The sequence below is a fragment of the Sarcophilus harrisii genome, chromosome 1 (assembly GCF_902635505.1).
Source record: "Sarcophilus harrisii chromosome 1, mSarHar1.11, whole genome shotgun sequence".
Taxonomy (NCBI): Eukaryota; Metazoa; Chordata; class Mammalia; order Dasyuromorphia; family Dasyuridae; genus Sarcophilus; species Sarcophilus harrisii.
In genome coordinates this window covers 671,624,338-671,632,728 of record NC_045426.1, presented here as the reverse complement: position 1 = coordinate 671,632,728, position 8,391 = coordinate 671,624,338, and the positions used below count along the sequence as shown (strand labels likewise).

Sequence of the window (8,391 nt, the reverse complement as noted above, 5' to 3'; positions counted from 1 at the left end):
GTAAGATTCTCTTTTTTCTTGACTGAATCTCTTGCCTGTTTTTCCAATTTGGCTAGAGTTAAGAGAGAGACAGACAGACAGACAGATAGACAGACAGAGACAGAGACAGAGCAAGATAGAGAGAGATAGAGGGAGACAGAGACAGACAGAATGAAAGAGAGAGACAGAGAGAGAGAGAGAGAGAGAGAGAGAGAGAGGCAGACAGAGACTTTCTTAGCACAAATCATAGACAATATAAGAGACACAGTGATATATGTCAGCAAAATCTTTCTTTCTAAGTTTAATTTTAAAAGACAAATGCATAATTTTGAACTGTAAATTTTCCTTGGGTCACTCTAGAAGCCCTTTCTATTTATTCCACACTTCTTACCTTTTCTTAAAACATTTCCTGGTTAGATAACTCAGTCTGTTCCAATAAAGACTTACTTGTAATTCTTTGATTACCTGGTGCTCAAAAGGAAGTAAAAGCCAAAAATGTTTGGAGGTTTGGCTTAAGTTTTATTTTCTCTTTCCCTCTTTCTTCAAAACAAATTGAGTGTTCCAATGATCTTGTGATGAAGAGAGCCATCTATACCCAGACTGTGGGAACGGAATGTGGATCACAACATTCTCACTCTTTTTGATGTTGTTTGCTTGCATTTTGTTTTCTTACTCATTTTCTTTCCTTTTGATCTGATTTTTCTTGTGCAACAAGAGAATTGTATAACTATGTTTTCTCACATTGGATTAAACATATATAACATATATTGGGTTGCTTTCCATCTAAGGGAGGGGGTGGGAGGAAGGAGGGGAAAATCTGAAACACAAGACAATGCAAGGGTCAATGTTGAAAAATTATCTGTGCATAGGTTTTGAAAATAAAAAGCTTTAAAAAAATAAAAACATATTGAGCAATATTCAAGCTTAATAGTGTTCTTTTCATGCCTTTTTGGGACAATTTGTATAGAAATAATTATGTATTTCTGATATGGATTGGACAACAAAGGCAGAATTAATGCTTCTAGCAATTCTCTGATTAGTTAGATCTAACCCTGCACTTTAAATGATGGGCTTTAATGTAGTTTACCAAAAGAAATGCCCCAAGAAATTTCTCATATATTGGGACCAGGGAAAATTCCCAGTTTAACCAGGAGTGAAAAGAAAACATGCTATCAAGTTATATAAAATTTAGGCTAAAATGCTATAGAATCATCTTTGTTTGGCACTTTTACACAACCTGTTCTTAAAACAATAAGGAGTTTCATTTTCTTCCTGAATAATTTTTTGAAATTAATCTAATTTTCAGGGTGAATGGCACATCCTTTCATTCACCTGATTAAGAATCCCCTCACTTGTAATAAAGGCAATTAAATGGCTCAGTGGATAGAGCACTAGCCTCGAAGTTAGAAAGTTCTGTGTAATGGGCTGAAGCTTGAGTTGATGCACTGAGGTCCTAAGCAGGTGAGGCTAAATAGTAATTGGACCATACTCTATTAATATATATGCTTAGAGAAAGAATGGCCCCCGCCCACTCTTTGTGCAAGTCCTGATGTGTTGTATAGGAAATGACGATTTTGGTGGGTGGAGGCAGAGGGGCAGGAGGAGAGGCGGGGAAAGGAACAGTTGACTAGTCAACTAGTTACCAGGACTTACCTTGACTCAGAAGAATTGAGATTAAGGTCAAGGTGGAATCTGATTCCTGAGGCAGTCTTTCATGGAGAAATCCCTTGATGAAAACCTGAGTAGGGTAAATGTTAGGGAGTTACTCAAATAGGGCTGTCTCATGGGTTCTGAAACCTCCTGGATGGCTCGCCAATTGTTATAATAGAAACTTAGAAATAAAAGGTAGCATTTCAGAGCAAATCAATTTCTTAGCAAATAAAGTCCAAGATCTCCTTAGTAGGTACAAGGATACCATTCGATAGCTAACAGAATTGTTTATTTTTTATAATCAATACTATGGAATCAATAATTTGTACACTATTATATAATATGGGCTTTCTCTTTTCTGACGGTGCAGAGTTTTACACAATTTGTTATTATTTCCAGTAGATACTGGAACATTTTACAAATACTCTGGAAGTTATTAAAAGAAGTATTACAAGATGTACAAAACATTTTGTGGATCAATGTCTATTCTCTCAGTTTCTGAGAATTGTATCAACAACTTAATTCCCTATAATCATATGATTTTATATATTTTTTTGTTTTATTAAACTTTTTATTTTTCAAAACATATGTATGGAAAATTCTTCAACATTAACCCCGGCAAAACCTTGTGTTCCCATTTTCTCCCCCTTTCCCCACCTCCTCCCCTATATGGCAAATTGTTCAATATATGTCAAACATGATAGGAATATGTTAAATCCAATATGCATGCATAGTTTTACAATTATCTTGCTGCACAAGAAAAATCAAATCAAAACAGAAATATATATATATATATATATATATATATATATATATATATGTGAAATGCAAGTGAACAACAACAAAAAGAATGGAAATGCTATGTTGTAAACCACACTCAGTTTCCACAGTCCTATCTCTGGGTGTAGATGGCTCTCTTCATAACAAAATTATTGAAACTGGCCTGAATCATATGATTTTATATTAAAGCAAGACATAACTCACAAAATGAAGGACAGTTGATATTTGAAAGAACCAAACGAGATGGAGTTAATTTTGAATTTCAAAGTACTCAGCCTGGCATTGTACAGGATGTAGAAGGCAAGGGACTTGGTTTCAGGGCACATGACTCACTGATCAGATTCAATTTTCCCACAACTCCTGTGTTTTTCTTTAATCCCATCAGACCAAGGATCTGTCTTGACTCTCAGCCTTTGTAGCTAGCTGTGTGCTGGTGGTGCCTCCTGGTACTTGACTTTTACCTCTTGTGATTTACTTTGCTTTCTGATGTGAAGAGAAAAGTGAGTATGGTAAGAACTCAGAAGGATAATCGCATGTCTTCTCAATGAAAGATAAGAGGAGGAGAGGGAAGATCCTCTTTTCAACTCCTGACCTCTAGAGGGAAAAGTATTAATCTTGGCCCCCTCTCTCATGTCCAGTTGCCAGGGCCATGTACAAAGTCCAGTCCAATGTAAATAGCAAAGACATTTTAGGATCAGCATGCTCTACTGAACATTGAACAAGGGATCCATATTACTTTAGTCTAATTCAACAAACAGTACAGACTTTTGGAGCTAATCTGACTGGCCCATATTTGACCTGGTCTTTAGTTCTACCATTTGTTTTCTCCTCTTCCCAACACATTCCATCCCACCTATCCCCATCCCCCATATTCTTATCTTGCTTCTGCTCATGTCTCATCTCAAGAGTTTCTTCATTCCCTTGACAGCCAGATCTCCTTTCAGACTATCCTCACAGGGTGATGGGTAGGGTCATGTAGCTAAACCATAGGTCACAATCTAACATAGACTAGACCAGCTTCAAATCCAAGAAAGTCCTGTAGGTATTGATCTGATGGCTGTCCTCCTCTTCTCAGAACTTCAAGGAACAGGTTTCATTGCCATTACCTTAATCTATTTCCCTTATTGTGCCAGTTTCCTACATGTCAGTACTCTGGGGTTGTTGCTATCTGACGTGACAGATTTGCTTATGGAACTAAGTAAGCCAAGCTTCGTTTCCAGAGGAAGTCACAGAGCTACCCCAAACTTATTTAAGGATCCTAATTATTCCTCTTTCTCAAGATGGCATGCATTTATATTTTAAATTCTCTTCCAGCTCTGAGATTCTGTTATTCTTCCATATGTAGTCAAGCCTTTTTTATGTGGCAAGAGTACAGAAGGTTCTAACTCTAAACAAGGAAGCTGAAATGCTGGAAGTTGGGCAAGATGAATATAACTCTGGGAATCTTCACAGAGCCTTAAGGTACAGAAGCCCCAGATAATTTTTAAAAAGAATTAAATGACATCTTAGCTTGGGGTTGACTAAGCCACATCTATACTACATGGAATAATCATTCTGATTTGGATTACAATCAATGGGTATGTTTTGACATTTCCATATTAATTACTAACATTTTGCTATATGTCATTAATCAGTTACCTGGGATAAATGATAGCAAAATAAATATTATTTATTTAAAAACCTGAGAAAAAAATTTCCCCATAAACTTTTGTGTATCTCACTCTCTGTATTAACCCCTGAAATTCATAATCAAGATTGCAGGTTACCAAACTGATATTAAGGTAACAAAAATGAAAACAATAGTATAAATACATTTTACAGTGTATCAGCTATCTGAAAGATCATTTCCAAAGTCACTTCCAACTCGTATTGCTTTATTGCTCAATTCTGGAAATACAAGTCTTCCATTTAACACTTCAAAATCACTCAATCAATTGATATGTCAATTAAAATCTCTTCTAGAATTTCTTTCATGTTTCTTTACAAGTTAAAACAGTTTTCTCAGGGAAAATATTACCTTAGTCCTTTTTTCTGTCATCTCATAATTTTTTTTCAAGTCCTCAGTTAACAGGCTATCCTGAATGACAATTTAACTCTCAGTCTTCTCATAGAATGACAGTTAAACTGTAACCACAACTAAGATTTATTATCCCCATTTTACACTTGAGGAAATTGAGACAATTTATTTAGTGCCCAAGGCCATACATCTAATAAGTGTCTGAGATCATTTTTGGACTCACCTGACTTTAGACACAGCACTCTACTTACTATGCCATTTAGCTGCTTCAGGATATTAATGAGACTGCAGTCCTTGCTCAGCGTGAAAGGACTGAGGGAATGAAACCTGTTTGTCTTGAAAAGGGGATGACTTGAATTTGGGAAGCAGGACTTAGTTAATTCCAAGTATTTGTACACCAGTACATGGAAAAGGCTTCAAACTTAATTCTGCTTGGCCTAAGAGGACAGAACCAGGAAAGGGATGGGTGGGGGAGGTACAGGAAAGAAGATATAAGTTATATCTTAAGAAAAACTTCCCAAAGAACACAGCCTATCTGAAAGTAAGAAAAGATAATGAGTTCCCCATCAGTGATGATCTTTAAGATGAGTCTGGATAGTCCCTGGCTTAGGCGTTAGAGAGGGGATTCCTGGTCAAGTATAGTTTGGACTAGATGTACTTGGAGATTATATGATTTCCTTCTTGCCCAGGCTTGTAAAATATTCAATTACACACAGTGAAGGTATATGTGTGACATGCTCTTCATCTTTTTTTTCCCTCTGGCTTCTTCCTTAAGTGACTTGTTCTTTTCCCAAGGAAGTGAACCTATGAGATGGGGTAGACTTGGGAGGGGGAGTGGCCCTGCCAGACTTGAGAAGAATCTGTGGGTTCTTTCAGAATGCTGTTCATCTACTCTAGGCACTCACACTGAACTCTCTCCCCTTTGTTATCTAAATTTTTCTTTTTTTTGCTCCAGTGTTCTCTTCATTAACTACAATGTTTCCATGATAGACTATCAGCCTTTTTTTCTGTGCTATTTGTACAATACCCTCCTGATGGTCCCGTAGGTCCTCAATGTCCTCCAGTTCTACCTCATCCTTGGTATAGTCTCCCAACTTGTGATAGATGGTAAGATATGTACAAAAACTGGTATCATGACCCTTCAACCTGTGCATTCCTGGTGAGCCTTTTGGCTTCTCTCAAGGTAGTCTAGGGTAATTGAATTGAAGGCTTAGACTCATGGGCCTCTGTGTTTATCTCTGGAGATGAGACTCAGAGATTGGTACCAGAAAGCCATGATAAAGTGGTCTCACTCATCTGAGTGAGTTGCCTGTCTCCACTCTTCCTCTCTTTCCTTGTCTCTTCTCTTCCCCCCAATTAACTTTTCTCCTCTTTTCCTTATTTCCTTCACCTTTCTATGTCTTCTCCCTCTCTTGATTCTTCCCTGCCTCTTCAATATTCATTTCTATCTCTACTTCTCTATTTCCTTTCTGTCTCTCTTTTGTTTCCCCTTGACTCTTTGTATACTATTTCTCCAGCTTTGTCTCTTTTTTCCTCTCATATTTTCCCCTCCCTATATTGCTGGTTGAGTTCTGTCTGTTCTTCCTCCTTTCTTAGACTTTGCTTCTCAGATGCAGTATGATGTGAGGGATGACTTGGAGGAAAGGACATGAGTGATGATGCATAGTCTGAGATGGGGGCAGAAAAATGGGAGATCCTATATCAATGATATTACCGACACTTGTCTCCTTCCCCAGATCCAGCAATGGTAGATGGACTGGCACTAACCAACTGGCCAAAGTGTCTCTCTCAGCAGCATACTCTGGTCCAGTTTGGAACCATCAGATAGCCTGGATCAAGGATAATACTTAAATGCTGGTCTTCTGATAATCGAGGACTCAGACACCGTGGAAAATTTCTTAGATTTAGATGTAATGTGTATCACACATGACAAGACCAGAGGACATATCTTTATTTCTTTCTCTTCCTGTCTGAATGTTCTGTCAATCCTTCTACTATACTTTGGGGTATAGGAGGCAGGATTTTAGACTGAGTTTAGTGACCTTTTTTTGAGCAGCTTTTCCCCTGAGTTTGTGCCCCTAGCCTTGTTGCTGAGGACTGTCCCCATCTCTTAGAAGTCCTAAATGAAGAGATTACTGGGGACAGGCTAGAGATTATTCAGGCCCCCCAAAGGATATTCTATTCCTGTTACATGGGTACTCCTATGTACCTATTGTACAGGGAGGGACATTGGGGAATTTTTCAGAGAAGACTTCAAGAACTGTCTGGATCCCCATGGAGGCCAATTACCAAAACAATGAGAAGGATCAGGATTTTCAATTCTAGGACTGGCATGGGTTGATCGATTTCAGGTTCCTCTCTTTATCCTATTGTTCAGTAAGCCTTCTACAAACCCACACTGGTTGCTTCACCTACTTGAGAAAGTGATGAGAGATCCTTGTCTGGGCCACCCATTCCATTGTACACCCAGGACCGATTCCAAACTCTTAGAATTGTTTTATTCTTAGGGATACCTCTCTGATATTTCCAGATATATAATACTGCCTGATGCCCTTAGATTATTCCTCATTGAGGGAAAACCTCTAAATTGTGACAAAGCCTAACCCTATTGTTGACTCTTTACTATCACTCTGTCTACTAGGGATGATGGTGACTTTTCTGAACTCGTTTTCCTATGATCAACAAACTCCTACTTGTCATGTTCTTCCCATTCCAGCAATTCTTAACCCATAGATATTATTATACAAATCCTACTTTAGTCCTCCCACTTCTCACTCCCTTACTCCTCCTTCACCAAATCCTCCCACCATCCCACTCTGCAGCTACTACAGCTGACTCCTTCAATTGTGTTTTTTGGAATACCTGCTCCACAAGTAAAAAAAAAAAACTTGGTTTTATCTTAAATTATCTTAAATTTCTTCCTTTCCTGCTCCTTCTATCTACAGGCAATCACTAAGACCTGGTTTCTCGCCAACACCGTACACCAAGATAAGGTCAAAATGGGTTCATGACCTAGGCATAAAGAATGAAATTATTAATAAATTAGAGGAACACAGGATAGTTTACCTCTCAGACCTGTGGAAGGGGAAGGTCTTTATGACCAAAGAAGAACTAGAGATCATTACTGATCACAAAATAGAAAATTTCGATTATACCAAACTGAAAAGTTTTTATACAAACAAAACTAATGCAGACAAGATTAGAAGGGAAGCAATAAACTGGGAAAATATTTTTACAGTCAAAGGTTCTGATAAAGGCCTCATTTCCAAAATATATAGAGAATTAACTCTAATTTATAAAAAATCAAGCCATTCTCCAATTGAAAAATGGTCAAAGGATATGAACAGACAATTCTCAGATGAAGAAATTGAAACTATTTCTAGTCATATGAAAAGATGCTCCAAGTCATTATTAATCAGAGAAATGCAAATTAAGACAACTCTAAGATACCACTACACACCTGTCAGATTGGCTAAGATGACAGGAAAAATTAATGATGATTGTTGGAGGGGATGCGGGAAAACTGGGACATTGATGCATTGTTGGTGGAGTTGTGAACGAATCCAACCATTTTGGAGAGTAGTTTGGAACTATGCTCAAAAAGTTATCAAACTGTGCATACCCTTTGATCCAGCAGTGTTACTACTGGGATTATATCCCAAAGAGATTATAAAGAAGGGAAAGGGACCTGTATGTGCACGAATGTTTGTGGCAGCCCTTTTTGTAGTGGCTAGAAACTGGAAACTGAATGGATGTCCATCAGTTGGAGAATGGCTGAATAAATTGTGGTATATGAATATTATGGAATATTACTGTTCTGTAAGAAATGACCAACAGGATGATTTCAGAAAGGCCTGGAGAGACTTACACGAACTGATGCTGAGTGAAATGAGCAGGACCAGGAGATCATTATATACTTCAACAACAATACTATATGATGACCAGTTCTGATGGACCAGGCCATC

At 37.9% G+C, this 8,391-nt stretch overlaps 1 long non-coding RNA gene across 1 annotated transcript; it reads right to left on the bottom strand.

The window, feature by feature from the left end:
• Positions 1–1,638: 1,638 nt before the first annotated feature.
• LOC116421440 lies at positions 1,639–5,260 on the bottom strand. The gene is made up of 3 exons (XR_004231809.1): positions 4,650–5,260; positions 2,743–2,892; positions 1,639–1,717 (listed from the first exon to the last, which is right to left on the bottom strand). It is a non-coding gene; the product is annotated as an uncharacterized LOC116421440 (long non-coding RNA).
• Positions 5,261–8,391: the final 3,131 nt, after the last annotated feature.